General features: G+C 41.1%; 1 protein-coding gene across 7 annotated transcripts in view; it reads right to left on the bottom strand.

Moving 5' to 3' along the window:
• The window catches only part of SGMS1 (sphingomyelin synthase 1), a 277,512-nt gene that overhangs the window by 92,240 nt on the left and 170,136 nt on the right, over positions 1 to 15,136 (bottom strand). For 3 of the 7 annotated variants that reach the window (XM_071221223.1, XM_045197750.3, XM_045197751.3), the window contains 2 exons: positions 11,817 to 11,897; positions 115 to 474 (listed from right to left, as the gene is read on the bottom strand). The exons of 1 other annotated variant lie outside the window; for it this stretch is intronic. The gene's annotated coding sequence lies outside the window, so the exon portion shown is untranslated. Of the gene's footprint in view, positions 1 to 114; positions 475 to 11,816; positions 11,898 to 12,175; positions 12,404 to 15,136 lie in introns of those variants that run through there. 3 more of the 7 variants (XM_024563490.4, XM_053922521.2, XM_053922520.2) reach the window with 3 other exon arrangements.

Raw genomic sequence — 15,136 nt, 5'->3', positions numbered from 1 at the left:
AAGTAAAAAGGTCTGTCTCCCCCTACTTTCAAACAGGTCCCACTGTCTGTCAATGCTACACCGCCTGCCCCACACAGTGCTGAACCACAGCATCCTAGACGAAGCAACACTTACGGTCTCTCCCGGGTGGAGGCAAAGTCTCAGGAAAGTTCGTGGGGCACTAGGTTTGCGCGCGGCTCAGACGCGCCGAGGCTGAGCGATGCCTGCGACGCGCAGGCGGGGAGGCGAAGGCGATCAGCGGCGCGCCGACCCGGGACCCGGCTCCTGGAGCGCGCCCGCGCCTCCGCCAGCGCGGCCGCGGCCTGCCGGGCGGTCTAGCGAGAAAGCCGGTGCAGGTGAGCCCGGCCTCTGGCGGGCGGGTCCTCTCTGAGGGGCAGCTGTGATGAGACACGGAGTCCAACCCCTGAGGCTCCAGCAGAGAGGTCACGGGTGTAGCAGGACAGCAGAGGTTTTTGGAATGCTGGGCGTGGCCCTCTAACAGCAAAAAAGAAATGAGTCAGCCTGTGCAATCCTAACCAATAAGCGTGTTCAGTTGGTTGAGGCGGAACTTTCCTTCCTTGATTTATATCGGGCTTAGAAGCCTTTTTATCCAGCCCCCCTTTTTTTTTTTAATTTCAGCCATTAGCAACTCCAAGAACATGTATATGGTCTTTTTAAATTCTTATAAAACAAGGATTAAGGTGGTTATGATAGACACCTTAACGAGGGATGTACGTTAATTTCTATTCCGTAGTGAAGTTCTTGAGCTAGGCAGCATCCAGGATGTAAGGAGGCTGGTGGCATCTGGGCTCCAAGCAGATTTGGATCTAACCTCTGACACTGTATGACCTGGGGCAGGATAATTACGTGCAATGAGTGGGATAAAATGCTCACCTAACAGAGTTTGACGGACAGATGATAGGCAGTAATCCATGCAAAGAATTTGGCACGTGCTTGACATAGAGTAGGCGCTTAAACAATACTGTCTTGTCCCTCTGATTTCTGTATCAGAATACCCAAATTTGTGGACAAACTGCCCCATAATTTTTCTATTATTCTTCTCAATGTTAAAGTCTCCAAGGAACTTTAGAGCTGAAATAGTTCTTTGGTGTTGCATGGTCTGAGTCCCTTATTTAAGTGGACAAAAACTGAAGAGCCTTTCCACCAAAAGGTTTAGGATTCTTGGATTTGGTGTTCCTATTATACAATAGAAATTTTATTAGCAGTAAAACAAGGGGCTTAAAATTGGAATGATTTTATTTATGCCACAATTAAAACAACTTTAAAAAAAAGCAAGAGTGATTTTGGAGATAGTCTTTTTCTCTGGGTCTTTGTGCCCTAAACGTTATTTTGGAATAAAAATATTTAGAAGAAACTTTACGTAGTTGGGAATTGGGAAATTTTAGGAAACTATAGAACTGCTAAGTCCTGAGGACCAATTAAGAAATAAGTTGATTATCACTGAGGGTAGGGAGTTTTTACAGAGGAAGAATTTTTTTTTTTTAAGTTACAAATTAAACCTTCTTGGCTTTGGGGAAGATCTCCTGAGTTTAACTTTCTCACATTTGTTTAGAGCCAGTCATTCTATAGGCCAAGATTTCTTTAAAATACTCAGCCAAATATAAGATTTACAGTGAGATCAAGGGATCAAAAGTGCTATTTTTTCTGACATATCAGCAAATATGTTCTTTCATTCAGTGGATTGTCTTTTTTGTTGATGGTTTTCTTTGCTGTGCAAAAACTTTTTAGTGTGACGTAGTCCCATTTGTTTATTTTCTTCTTTTGTTTTCCTTGCCTGAGGAGACATATTCGCTGTGAGCAATGCCTGAGATTTTACTGCCTATGTTTTCTTCTAGGCTTTTAATGGATTCCAGTCTAACATTTAAGTCTTTAATCCATTTTGAATTTATTCTTGTGTGTGGAGTCAGAAGGCGGTCTAGTTTCATTTTTCTGCACATATCTAATTTTCCCAGAACTATTTTTTGAAAAAACTGTCTTTAGCCCACTGTGCTTACTTCCTCTGTCAAATATTAATTATTATACAGTTGTGGGTTTATTTCTGGACTCTCTATTCTGTTCCTTTGATCTGTTTTTATATCTGATAAGGGGTTAATATCCCAAATTCATAAAGTACTTACAAAATTGAACCCCCCCCCAAAAAAACAATCCAATTAAAAATGGCCAAAGGACCTAAATAGACAACTCTCCAAAGAGGACACACAGGTGGCCAACAGACATATGAAAAGATGCTCAACATCACTAATCATCAGAGAACTGCAAATTAAAACCACAATGAGATGCCATCTCACACCTGTCAGAATGGCTCTCATCAATAAATCAGCAAACAACAAGTGATGGCAAGGATGTGGAGAAAAGGGAACCCTCGTGCACTTTTGGTGGGAACGCAGACTGGTGCAGCCACTACGGAAAGCAGTATGGAGTTACCTCAAAAAATTAAAAATGGACCTGCCTTATGACTCAGAGATTCTTTTCTGGGAATTTAACCAAAGAAACCTGAAACACTAATTTGAAAGAATATAAGCACCCCTAAGTTCATAGTAGTATTATTTACAATTGCCAAGATATAGAAGCAGCCCAAGTGTCCACCAGTAGATGAGTGGATAAAACAGCTATGGTACATTTACACAGTGGGATACTACTTGGCCGTAAAAAAGAAGAAAAATTTATCCTTTGCGACAGCATGGATGGACCCGGAGAGCATTATGCTAAGTGAAATAAGCCAGTCAGAGAGAGTCAGATACCATATGACTTCACTCATATGTGGAATCTAATGAACAAACAACTAACAAGCAAAATAGAGACGGACTCATAGACAGAGAGCAGGCTGACACCTCTGAGCGGGGGAGGCTGGGAGGTGGATGGATGGATGGATGGACGGAACAAAAAAGAAAAAGGACTCGAAAGCGGACAACAGTGAGGTGATGGTGGGGGCGAGGGGTAGGTGGTGTTGGAAGAAGGTATAAGGGGGATAAATGATAATGGAAATAAAATAGAATTTAAAAAAGAAAAATAAACAAATAAATAAAATGCTATTTTTTTTCTCCAAAGCAGCACAGAAGACCAGGGAGAGCTCCTGTCCTGATTCCAGCTCTGCCAGTGCGTGGCCAGGTCTGCAGCCCTAGGCAAGTTGCGTCACCTCTCTCTGAAGACAAGAGCTCTTCCACTTGGAAGACCAAGTTACGGTCAGAAAGGGCCAGCTCTGAGGTGCAGGTCAGGGAACACAGCCAATATTATCACAGTAACTATATATGGTTCCAGGTGGGTACTAGACTTACCAGACCGATCACTTCGTTCGGTACATAAATGTCTAATCACTATGTTGCACACCTGAGACTAACATGATATTGTATAACCCAAATATAACTTAAAAAAAAATAAAGTTAAAGAAAATACTCCAAAACAAGATGTTAAAAATAAATTTTAAAAAGGGTAGGCACAAGATAAGCCTATAACTTAACATTATCCTTAGCAACAGACATAAGTTGGTCCTATATCTTAGATGACACAAAGCTGATAAATCTCTCTTGACTCTCATACTCCTCACAAAGTTAATCTTATTGTTTGGGACAGTATAAGTTAGGTTCTGGAATCGTCTGAGCTCCTTCCCTCTCTCTTGACAATTCACTATCAACAGGTATGGTGACAGCTTCCTGGTGTGTTTCACCTCTGGACCATCTTTTCTATTCCTGGTTCAGGCACTCACCCCCTCATGCCAGGGTCCCGACGTTGCGTGTGTGCTGTCGTTCCAACTGCCAGGCCCCTCACTCTGTGCTCCTGGTACAGCCTCACCATCACAGGACACATGTCAAAACCCAGCATACCATCATGTCATGAACCTTTCCTCTCTCTCTCAATTACACCACGTAGTTTCACAGTAGAGATCAAAACGAAAACATCTGCTTTACAGGCAACTTTCCTCAAACGTTCGTATAAGTAAATATGTGTTTTTAAGCACATCAATTATCTGCTTACAAAACTATTACAATTGACTACATTGTACTAGCCAAACTCATTACACAAAAAACAGCAGCTCTTTTATATGAGACGACTATATATACAAAACCTATGTGTGTATGAACAACTCAATAAATTTCATACCACGGCATTCTGGAAAATGCAACTGTATGTGTGTATGCAGCCACAGATACACTGGGATAGATGAAAGAGAACGAGACCTAGCACCTATGGGAAAGGGAGAAAATCTCATTTGTTTCTATTGTCTGGAATCCAGTCAAGGCTTAACATTCACAGAGTGGGTGCTCCATTAAGGAAGAAGGGGGGCTTTGTAAATATGTTCACCGGCCAATCATAACACAAAGCACTTAAAAGATGTTTACGATAACTCTTGTCCTTTGGACATAAGGATGCAATTAACAACATCTTAGAACAGCCTCACAATAGAAAAAGGGTAACAGTTTCTAGGATCTCTTTGTTGTCTGAAGTTAAAATGCAAAGCACAACACAAGGATTGACATTCCACAATTTTAAAAAAGTGACAATTAGTTCACAGGCTCAATGATGCTTAGTGATTCAAAAGTTGGCCTCACCTTTCCAAAACCCAGCTTTTACTTAAAAAACCTTCTGCAAAATAATCCACCCTGGCCACCTGTTGTTCCCCTAAAGCAGCAGGCACAGTACCGCCCCCCCACCTGAGCCCACACCCTGCCCTCTGTCGGACCACCTTCCCTCACTTACTAGTTACCACCTTCCAGAACACTCAGCCTTGCTTTTCCTGAGACCCTTCTCACTGGCTCACGCCCTGGGGGACTCTCCGCTCCTCCAAATGCCTACCCACCTTTTCTTTGTATCTCCATCTCAAAACTGACTTACAGAACCTTAGGATCTTGCTTCTTTTTGAGATCGCTGAATTTTCTTTCTCACCAGATGACAAAAATCCATCTGAGGCCTTGTATCCCCCCAGGATCTAGTAGATTCTGAATAAATAGTCATTGTTGATATAATAGTGTGTAAGTTACATAACAATCACAAAAGAGAAAGTAAAACTCTCTTTCTGTGACACATCAAGAATAAACAAATATTATAGCTGTTCAAACCCGCTGGCAAGCAGGATGCAAATGGCAGATGCATTTCTTTGCTCTTCACGACACGTTCCAACAATACAGAATGCTCCTACCAAAAATGCAAATCTGACACTTCCTAAAGGGAAGTAAAGTTCACAAGAGCGTTGTCACGTAAAATCTCAGTTCCCCAAACACTAACCTAGTGAAGAGAAGAGAAGCATTAAGTCATTCTATCTTCCCTTTCATGTAAGGAACACAAATATACATATTTGATAATCTTGACAAAGTACCAATTCCTCCTTAAATAGAAACATCTCTCTCGATATACACGGTATAGCCACGGTATAACCTACCTGATTGCCTACAAGTGCTCCCAACCATAAATGGTAGCAAAGGGCACTTCTTCAAGGCCACTCATAACTACTGGAAACATCTTAAGTATCCATTTGTGTACGTGGTTTAAAATCAAAAGTTCTATGACATTTGCCTTAGAGCAAGCCCCCGTCAAAAGACTCATACACACACACACACACACACACACAGTACTAGTATCCTGTGATGAGTGCTAATACATATGTACTTTATGAGATGGGAATAAATGCTACCACTGTTCTCAAAAAGCTCTGCCATAAATCAGCCATCCTACTGTGCAATTATGTTTATTATAATTGCCCATGACAAAGACAGTGACTTCTTAAACACTCCCAGTATAAACAACCAAATGAACTAGTCAGCATTATTCTTTAACTTGCAGGTTAACAGAAATGGCACTTGAAGCAACACCTGCGAAAGCAAGGTGCGACGCACTGACTCTAAATAACCCAGCAACAGGAAAGCCCCAGCTGGGCTTTAGGATCAGCTCAAGGCGAACTCCAACAGGACAAGATGGCATCTTTGCTTCTACAGTTGGGCTTCGTTCTTCCTTCCCGAGCTCTGCCTTCTTACACTTAACTCCTCGCTATGCCACAAAGAGGGACTATTTGACAGTTATAATTTTCAAAATTCTCAAGAGAAAAGTCACACTCTTCCAGCTTGGGGTCAGGCACCCACCCTAGTGGCTACGGTCCAATGTTTGGCTGCTCTACACAAGAACTAATAGCTGGACTGGCAGGAAAAACAGTAAGTTCTCCAGAAGGCGAGTCAATTTCCCAGAAGCGGGAAGGAGGGCTTGTTCGCCTGCCCATAAATACCACCACTAATCAAGAAACCCATTTTATATCTACTATGAAAGCTTATCTAAGCAGTCTTAAACCTGGTAATAAATTACATTCTAAAAGTTCACTTTTTAGAGTCTTAAGTGAATGATCTCTTATGTAGCACTTAAAATGCATTTTGTGAGAGACGAAATGTAGAGACCGGTTTCTCTGGCCACTTTTTAAAGGCCTATTAAACTCATGACTTATCTGAAGTATAATGTTAATAATATTTCTAATATTATACTCAGACCCCATTCATAACATTGCTCCTATAGGAAAGTGTATTTGAAATTCCACCTAGAACAAGAAAAAGATGCTCGATGTGATCCATTTACTCTGTGTCTAGTGGCGACAGTGGCTTGCGTTGTGCACACATAATTTTACACTTCATTTGTACACAACACAGCAAGACAGGTGTCAAAAACTGCACTAAACCCGTGAGGAAACTGGAAGTCAAGAAGGTTTTGGTGCCTGAAATCAATTGTCGAGATCAGTCAAAGCCAGATTCAAAGCCATATATGTTTGGCCCCAACGCTGAAACTATTATGCCCACTGTGGCAGCCAGGCAGGAGCGGGGTTACACTTGAGGAGGCAGAGAGCTAATGTTTCAGACTCTGGGAACGTCTAGACTGCTGTGTAGAGAAGCCCTGGTGGGCAGTCAGTCTCCAGTCAGATTTAACTTCTGTATCTTCTTGAGAAGGGACTTTTCTGCGGCAGAATGAAAGAATATATTTCCAAGCAAACCTTCAACTATACTGATGTTTCTGGTAGCTTACATGAAGACCATCTGAAAAATCAAGGGTCTATAAATAGCATCTTCATTAAAAGTTTCTTTTGCTCTAGTGAATAAAGAGGGTACTACCTATTAAAATACCTTTCTAAGGTGTTACAAAGAGAATCACTAACGCAAAAATGACTGACTCGTGACTCAGCTCTGCCAATGTAAATGTAGTCAGTGCATTTAACGTCAGTCACTACGTTTTACACTTAAAAGCATTTTTGCTTCTGCAGCATTTAATACACATAAGAGAATATATTTAACATATCTGTCAGGAAAAATAACTTTAAAATCAACAGTTATGAACCCACCACCCACCCCGAAAAGCAGACCATCACTGGTAGGCCACGGTAGCTCTGAGTGCTCCTTTCTGACTGACCGAGGCTGCAACCATTTCTTTCTGTGCATGCTGGACAAAAACGTCCGAAAGTCCTTGGTTCAAGATGGGACTTTAATAATGAAATAATCCTGTGCCTTTTGAAACGAAAGTGAACAAGTGATCAGAAGTAACAAGATAGAAAACAGCGGAATTCATAAAGGAAGGGAGCAGCTTCATTATTGTCTTAACCTAGAAACTACTCATCAGACCTCTAGGCGCTTTGGTTTCGATCGTTGTCCAAAGCCAGAACTAGTCACTAGGAATATAAAATTAGGGTTAGAGCTCCTTAACACCTGTCAGATTATGAGGCACATGACCTGATATATGACAGCTGAACTCCAAATTATTCCAAATTGAGGTAAGGTATTACTAAGCCAGGACAAACTGGTTCTCCCACACATAGCCTTAATTTTAAACACGTCAGACGCCATTAAAAAAAAAAAAAAAAAAGGAAAGGGAAGGAGAACTCTAATAAACGCCCATTCATGTATCATGAAGAAAAGAACCAATAAATCAGGGGAGAAAAATCAAATGAAACAGTCAATAATTTACTAAGAGTTTAATTTTGTTGTAATAGTGTGTTAAGCAATTTATATTATGGGGGAACAGTTAAGATATGTCATCTGTAAAGTCAAAGAATTTATAGTATTTACCAAAAGAAAGGTCATATAGCCTAAACTACCGAATGAACCAGTATAAGTTGTTTCACTAAAAATACAAACTGAGAATAAGGAAATCTGACATGTGCTAGAAATTAAATGGTATAGTAAATACATGCTGTCCTGGCTGGTGTGGCTCCACAGGGCATCGTCCTGCAAAGCAAAAGATCACGGTTCGACTCCCAGTTGGGGCTCATGCCTGGGTTGAAGGTTTGGTCCTGGATCTTGTGTTTATAAGAGGCAACTGACCGATTTTCTTTCTCTCACATTTATGTGTCTTTCCCTCTCTTTCTACTTCCCTTCCCTTCTCCCTAAAAATAAATACATAAAATCTTTATAAATACATGCTCGGGAGGAAAAGGAAAAGGGAAGAAAAGCTTAACTAACGTAAAGCAATGACACAAAGAGCATCTTAAGGATGGCATACAACAAAGGGAGGACACCTGCCTGAGCACAGCTCACGGAGTGTCAAAGTGGTCCTTTCCTGGAGCGCTGACCACCTGCCTGTGCTGTAGGTACTGGGACACACAGCACCCTGCTCTCAGACGCCTGAAGGCTGGGTCTGGGACTTGGGTTACTTTAAACCTCCAGATGTCCAGACCTTAACACAGCACATGTTCTACAAAGGCTTGGAGAATTAAAAAAAAAAAAAAAAAGGGTCAACATGGTCAAACTTAAATACCTTATGAAAATGCCATATTTGAAGAGATAATCTCTGATGAAGGTTTGCCTCTCCAGTGCAAGAAAAAGATATATTACAACAATTATAATATATCAGTTCAGGCTAAATTATGCTGCAGTAACAAACAGCATCAATATCTTGGAGGCCAGTGACCTTGGGGAAAGGTTTGTTTCTGGCTCCTGTTTGTTTCCTTGCAGGTGAGCTATGGCTGGCCACCATGTCCTCTTCACTCTGCCACCAAGGCAGAAGCAGCTCCCCTCACCGAGACATGCTGGTCTCATGGCAAAGAGAACAGAGAGATGGCACAACCAGAGCTTGTCTACCAAAGCTTCTCAGAAATGGCATGTGGTGTTGTACACATTCCACTGGCCATACTAAGTCCTCTGGCCACGCCGTGGGAATCAACCCTGGACAGGGTGGGAAAGCATAATCCTCACACAGGGTGGAAGATGGGTTGGAAGGAAGAGCTAATGTTTGACAAGAATACAGTCACCACAAAGGCAGTAGAAAATAGCTAAGGAAATGTTTTCTTCCCTTCATTAATGATAAAAGAGGTGTCCTATTCTAAAAGGTAGTCCCTCCGCGTCTATTGTACTTGACGCTGTATCCGTGACTTTTCAGAGGTTGCGCTGTTGTGTCCTCGCACCATCCCAGCGGGACTTGCCTAGGGCCCCGCAGCGCCTGAACTCCAGAGCTCCAGGTGTGGGGTTCTCTCCCCGAAGCCAGCCTTCCAGGCCCCCTGTTCACCGCGAAATGGAGATAATGCTAGACTCTTGCTAAGAAGGTTTTTGAGATTAAGTAAAACAAGATACACACAAACACACAAAAGCACCCAGTAACTATAAGACCACATTATTATTGTAACATTTGTTCGCTAACCTTTACATTTTAATCATAAAGTGTAGAAATACATTTAGTAATGTTTCCTTCACTTTTCAAGACCGTAATTACGCTCTTTCCTCTTACAGCTTTTCTATGGGCATAGACACCTTTCCTGTCTTCTCCCACCTGTCCACTCCCTGATGGGTTGATTTTTAGGACTCAAAATGTTTTGGAAAGAAGAATTATTAATATTTTTTATTTCTTCCCCAAATAAGGGAAATTAAGAAAAAATGAAGGTGTTCAGAATCTTTATTTGAAGGATGATACAGATTACAATATAGCTCCCAACTGAGAATGAATAAAGGGCTGAGCATGGAAGACCCTCTATCTTCTGCCTCTGCCCTAATCGGCGCTGCTCCCTGCCTCCATCTGCAGGCTACGAAACCACACGTCCGGCCTTTCCCCAGAATGGGGTGTTCCCTTCCCACTTCTGCCCCTGTGCTCAAGCTGTTTCTTCTGCCTACAGTGTTCCTTCCCTAAAGCACTGTCCCAACTCTACTCAGATATCCTGCACAAATAATTCGGCAAATGCAGTACACTTAGTGAACAAAGATGTCCATTATAGTGAAAAGTCGAGAGCAACTAAAATGCCCACTAATAGGGAACGAGTTAAGTACATTATCAACCACATATTCATATAATGCTATATAACAATAACAAAGAATGATGTAGATGTATATTTATTGATGTGGCATGGTCTTGATATATTGTCAGTTAAAACAGGTTTCAAAATAATATTTACAATGCTCCATTTTAGGGAGGCAAAAACTGTGTGTCTAATCTAGGCATAGAGAGAGTATGGCAGAATAAAAAAACCCCCAAGATTAATAATGGTATCTCTGGGTAGTGATAATATTGATGAGTTTCCTACTCTTAATAATTTTCTTTAAAGTTCTTTCCAATGAGCATTGTTCATTTTTATAATTTTTAAAAAGTTATTTTAAATAAAAGGCATTAATCATTAATACCCAGCTCCAATGCCACCTGCTCCTGAAACCCTCCCTGATCTAGCCCACTCTGGCCACGCAGGTAGTTTCTCTTTCCCAAATGTTTCCTGAGTATTTAATACAGGGTGGGGTAATAGTAAGTTTACAGTTGTTCGTACAGAAAATAATACAATAATTATAATACAAGAATAAACTGTGTTTTGCATACTCACAACTGTAAACCTAATTTTGCCCCACCTAGTATATTTCTTATAACCTCAACCACATTTGTTTTGAAATTATAACTTTCTGTGTTCAGGCTTGATTATCAACTCCCAAGATGGAGTAAGCCTGCCTTACTTATACTGGAATTCACCCTCACAACCTGTGACTCCCAAGTATCCAGCAAACTACTGCGTGTGTTGATTTACACCCAATGCGAGGCTGTACAATTTACATATTTGAAGACTATACCCAGCAGCTCCCTAGTCAAAACTTCACCTACACTGGAGGTGTTCGCTAAATAGTATAAGGTCCCCTCTGATGAGAGAAATTCCAAATCAGAACATTTTGTCTGGGTGAAATGTCTCTGTTAATTATTACCTCCATGTTTGCTTTCAAAGCTACCAAAAATATCCTAATTCAACTTGATTAAGACAGAGGTCAATATTTCCTAATCCACAGGGAAGTCTCTCAGATTTCTATCCACAAGTTTCTGCTTGAAATGAACAAGAACAACTTTTGCAATAATCCAAGTCCATCCCAGACTCAGTAGAAACCATAAATGCCTATGGTGTTAAGAAGAAATAAGGAAAATAATTTTTTTAAGATTACATAAGGGAACTGACGTGAATGAATGTTTTGAAATATCCAAGACATTTTTTAAAGGTTCAATAAAAAAAAATGTGCTTTGAAAACTAGGTGGGTGAGATTTAAAACAAAAACAACCACCACAACTCTTAGCTGTTACTTAGCAATTGCAGGCTTCAATTGTTCCCTTCTAAAGGGCAAGTCAGAAAAACGAAGAAACTGCTTCTTAGAAGAAACACTGAAATATCTGATCCAGGTTCCTGTCTTCTCTCCATTTTATTCCCTAAGATTTTATACAAGCGCCCGTGAACTTGAAACTGCCCGGATTTTGTTTTGTTTTGTCTCTCTCTGGAGACAATTCACTTTCATTAAAACTTCATTTCTGAATCAAAAAGCAAAGCCTCATGCTATATAAGAATTTTCTTACAGAAAATTCACCTGGTAGTCCAAAGAATTCTGGAGGGCTAACAAAATTTTACTTACTGATTATTTAAAAAAATTCTTGTCATCTTGGCTTCCTATAAGTTACCGGCTTTTCCCATTGCTCCAGTACATTTCTGTCACCTGTCACGAGGAGAAGGAATACGGTTAGTTATATGTCACATAAAAACCACTTCTTGGTTTCTACATTAGTCTTTCTACATTAGTCAGAAAAATATATTTTTTCTCTGTCTTATTCCTTTATACTCAAAACACAGAGAAAAAATATATTTGTCTCTTCCTTTCTCTGCAATCAAAAAGGAAGAAGAGAGTAACACAGAAGATCACCCCGAGAGAAAAAAAATTAAAGAGCAGCATTTCTACTGTTGGCTTTTGGGATGGAGCTCACCAGTAATACCCACCCTTTTGTTTTCCAGACGAGAGTTTTAGTCTGTTTCCTGGGAGGGAAACAGTATTAAGTAACTCACTGTCTGTCTCTCCTCCCCGACTCCTTCCTTCCTTCTCAAAACTGAGTGACTAATTTGCCTGGGAGGACTAGAAAAAACACCGGCTTAGTGCTTGGCCACTGCACTGGGCTAGGCCGAAGGGGCCCCCTGGAGCCCACTCATCTCCACACAGCGAACAGGACAACAGGCTGTCTGCTTCTGAGCGGCCAGCCAGCTCCGTCTGCCCCAGCTTCTCTCCAGCTGCCGCTGGGTGACTAAGTCAGGGTTGCTAGGATCCAAATGCATGTTTTAGAGAAGGAAGTAACGGACACTTCTGTGTTCTCTAATTCTGCTTTATCAGTAATTACGCTACCATGTTGACTCCCATTTGAATGCTTGCTCTAGTTCTCAAATTGCTGAAAACTTACAGGATAGGAAAGGTGAACAATTAGGCAACCCAAACCACCAAAAGACAATGCATAGATATACAACCTTGGTTCAAAGTCCTACCACTATAGACACAGACAACAGTGTGGCGATGGCTGGAGGGAAAGGGGGTGCGGGAGGGGTGGAGGTGGGCAAAAGGGGAAAAACAGGCACAACTGCAATAGTGTAAACAATAAAAAATAAAGTTAAAAAAGAAGTCCTACCACTGACTAGCCATGTGACCTTGGGAAAATCATTTCATCTTTTCCCAATCTCAATTTCTTCGTTTCTGAAAAAGGATCGAATGCCTCTTACTGTACTGTGTGGTGGGAAGTATCAAATACAATGAAAAATATAATCTGCCAATGTCAAGCATGCTGTGACCTGACAAGGACATTACCTTAGCACCAGGAACACCCCATACCCAATGATCAGACTTGCTACTTTGTCCACATGTCCAACCCAAACCCTGGAGATTCATATAATTCATGAAATAATGGAATATGCCCAGCAAAGTGCCTCCCCTTTTCCAAGAGGAAGTCAGTCAGAATATTTTACTTTTTGTCTCTTAATTTCATAACATTATAGGGTCTACAACCCAGGGCTAGGAAGTTCTGCTTTCTTTCCCTTCACACAAGGGCACCAAATGAAAAGACTCAACCTCTACCTGTCAGAATGCAACTATCACTCACTTTAGATGAAGGACATTTGGCTCCGCGTAGACAGCACATAAAATAAGGATCTACCAACTTTATTCGTCTGAAGCCTCAGTGCTAAGTCATGCAGAGAGATCAGTAACAATTGTCAGATGACTTCATACACTGATGTGTAATGAGAGACAGTGTCACTTCAGTTCTAGAGCACACAGAAACCTCAACTCATCCAAACCACTGGGCTGTTGTGTATGTTTTTGTGGGTGACATAGAGAAGGGAGAGGATGAGGCAAACACCACGCAAATTCAGAGGGTTTCCTAGTAACAAAGAAAGAACTTGCCAACATCAGTAAGAATAGCAGGGAAGGACTGGGGATTCAAGGAACATGCTCACTGGCTAGCTATCGCTTTAGATGCCTGGTCACTTGGCATCGTTTAGATGCCTTTTAAAATGATGGGAAATGCAGAAGACTTTGTTACGGGTTTAAAATACATAAGCTTGAACTCTACCTCTGCTATTTAACTGCAGTGTGGTCTTTGCTAGGCAATGTAATCCTTCCGAGCCTCAGTTTCCAAGTCTATGCAATACATCGGAGACTAGTTATTTAGATTAGAGATGATGCATTATAGTGCCCATCATAGACTATGTCCCCAAATATAATTGCAGCTACTCTGTTTAGTAGTCTAAGTATGGCAGTCTATTAAATTCATGGTAACCATTGCAATTATGGTACACAGTCCATTAAATTCAGAGCCTTCCCCCATGGGAACATTTTGGAGAGATATTCAAATCATACTTTTGACAACAATATAAAACTTTTCTATTTTGCTCTGGAGTGTTAAATAAAAATCCCCATCTTGGTTGGTAGACTTTACCACTGTGCAAATAGAAAGCTCTAGCTATGCACTTGTTAGCATTCTTCATATCAGTACTGAGGTTTTTTATGATAAATTCTTAAAAGAAGTCATGAATCATTTCTATCAGTGCTAATTCTTCTGGCGTACACTGTAACGCCAAGTACTCAGCGGACATCCGTGGGGAACAAAAGCCGCACTGAGAATGGCAGGCACCCTACTGCCCAGGCTAGCTTCGTGTGACAGTCTTATCAACAGTATGATTTGTGAGCTGTTTTCAAGAAAAAAAGGACACACAGGTGAGGCAATACCAACACTCCCGCAGAACTTTCTATCTAAAAACAGTGTTCCTTGACCCCTTCCCACCCCTGCTCCTCAGGACTCACTCCAGTGACGCTGACTGCACAGCGAGTTGAGTACTCTTCCCCTCAAAACCAGTGCACAGCTACTGCCCACAAGAAAATCTGTCTCATCAGTTTAGTCACTCCTGATTTCTGAACAAAACCCACTTTATTTTCTAGAGTGGAAAATATTTTAATAGATTCAAGGAATCCAATTCATCCGCAAAGAGGTAATTTGCCACCACTATGTTTACTTAGAAGAATTCCAAGTGACTTCAACAACCGACTTTAATGAACTAACCATTTGGCAGAAGTCACTGTGCTAAAGTACTGGAGGTGGAGAAGGGGTATGAGGTGGTTGACATGAAGTTCACTTAAAAGAACGCAGCGCGAAGGCAGTATTACCAGAATGTAAGCAATTAAGTTAGCTGATGCATTTAAAGAGAATGTTCTGAATATACAATGTAAGTCCTGGATGGGTTTATTAAAAGCCCAGCATTTCTTACATACTTCATATACAATGTTGAGATTCCACAACAATCACGCAAATACGTGGCCAAAAAGAATACACTCCTTTTGGAATGTATGGTCTCTCCTCTAGGGCAGGGCCAAGCCTAGTCCCCCAAGGTGGAAGGAGTCTGGCGGGCATCAAAAGCAAGGGC

The sequence above is a fragment of the Desmodus rotundus genome, chromosome 4 (genome assembly GCF_022682495.2).
Source record: "Desmodus rotundus isolate HL8 chromosome 4, HLdesRot8A.1, whole genome shotgun sequence".
NCBI classification, from domain to species: Eukaryota; Metazoa; Chordata; class Mammalia; order Chiroptera; family Phyllostomidae; genus Desmodus; species Desmodus rotundus.
Note: the sequence above shows the minus strand (reverse complement) of the source record. Positions and strands in the feature narration are given on the sequence as shown.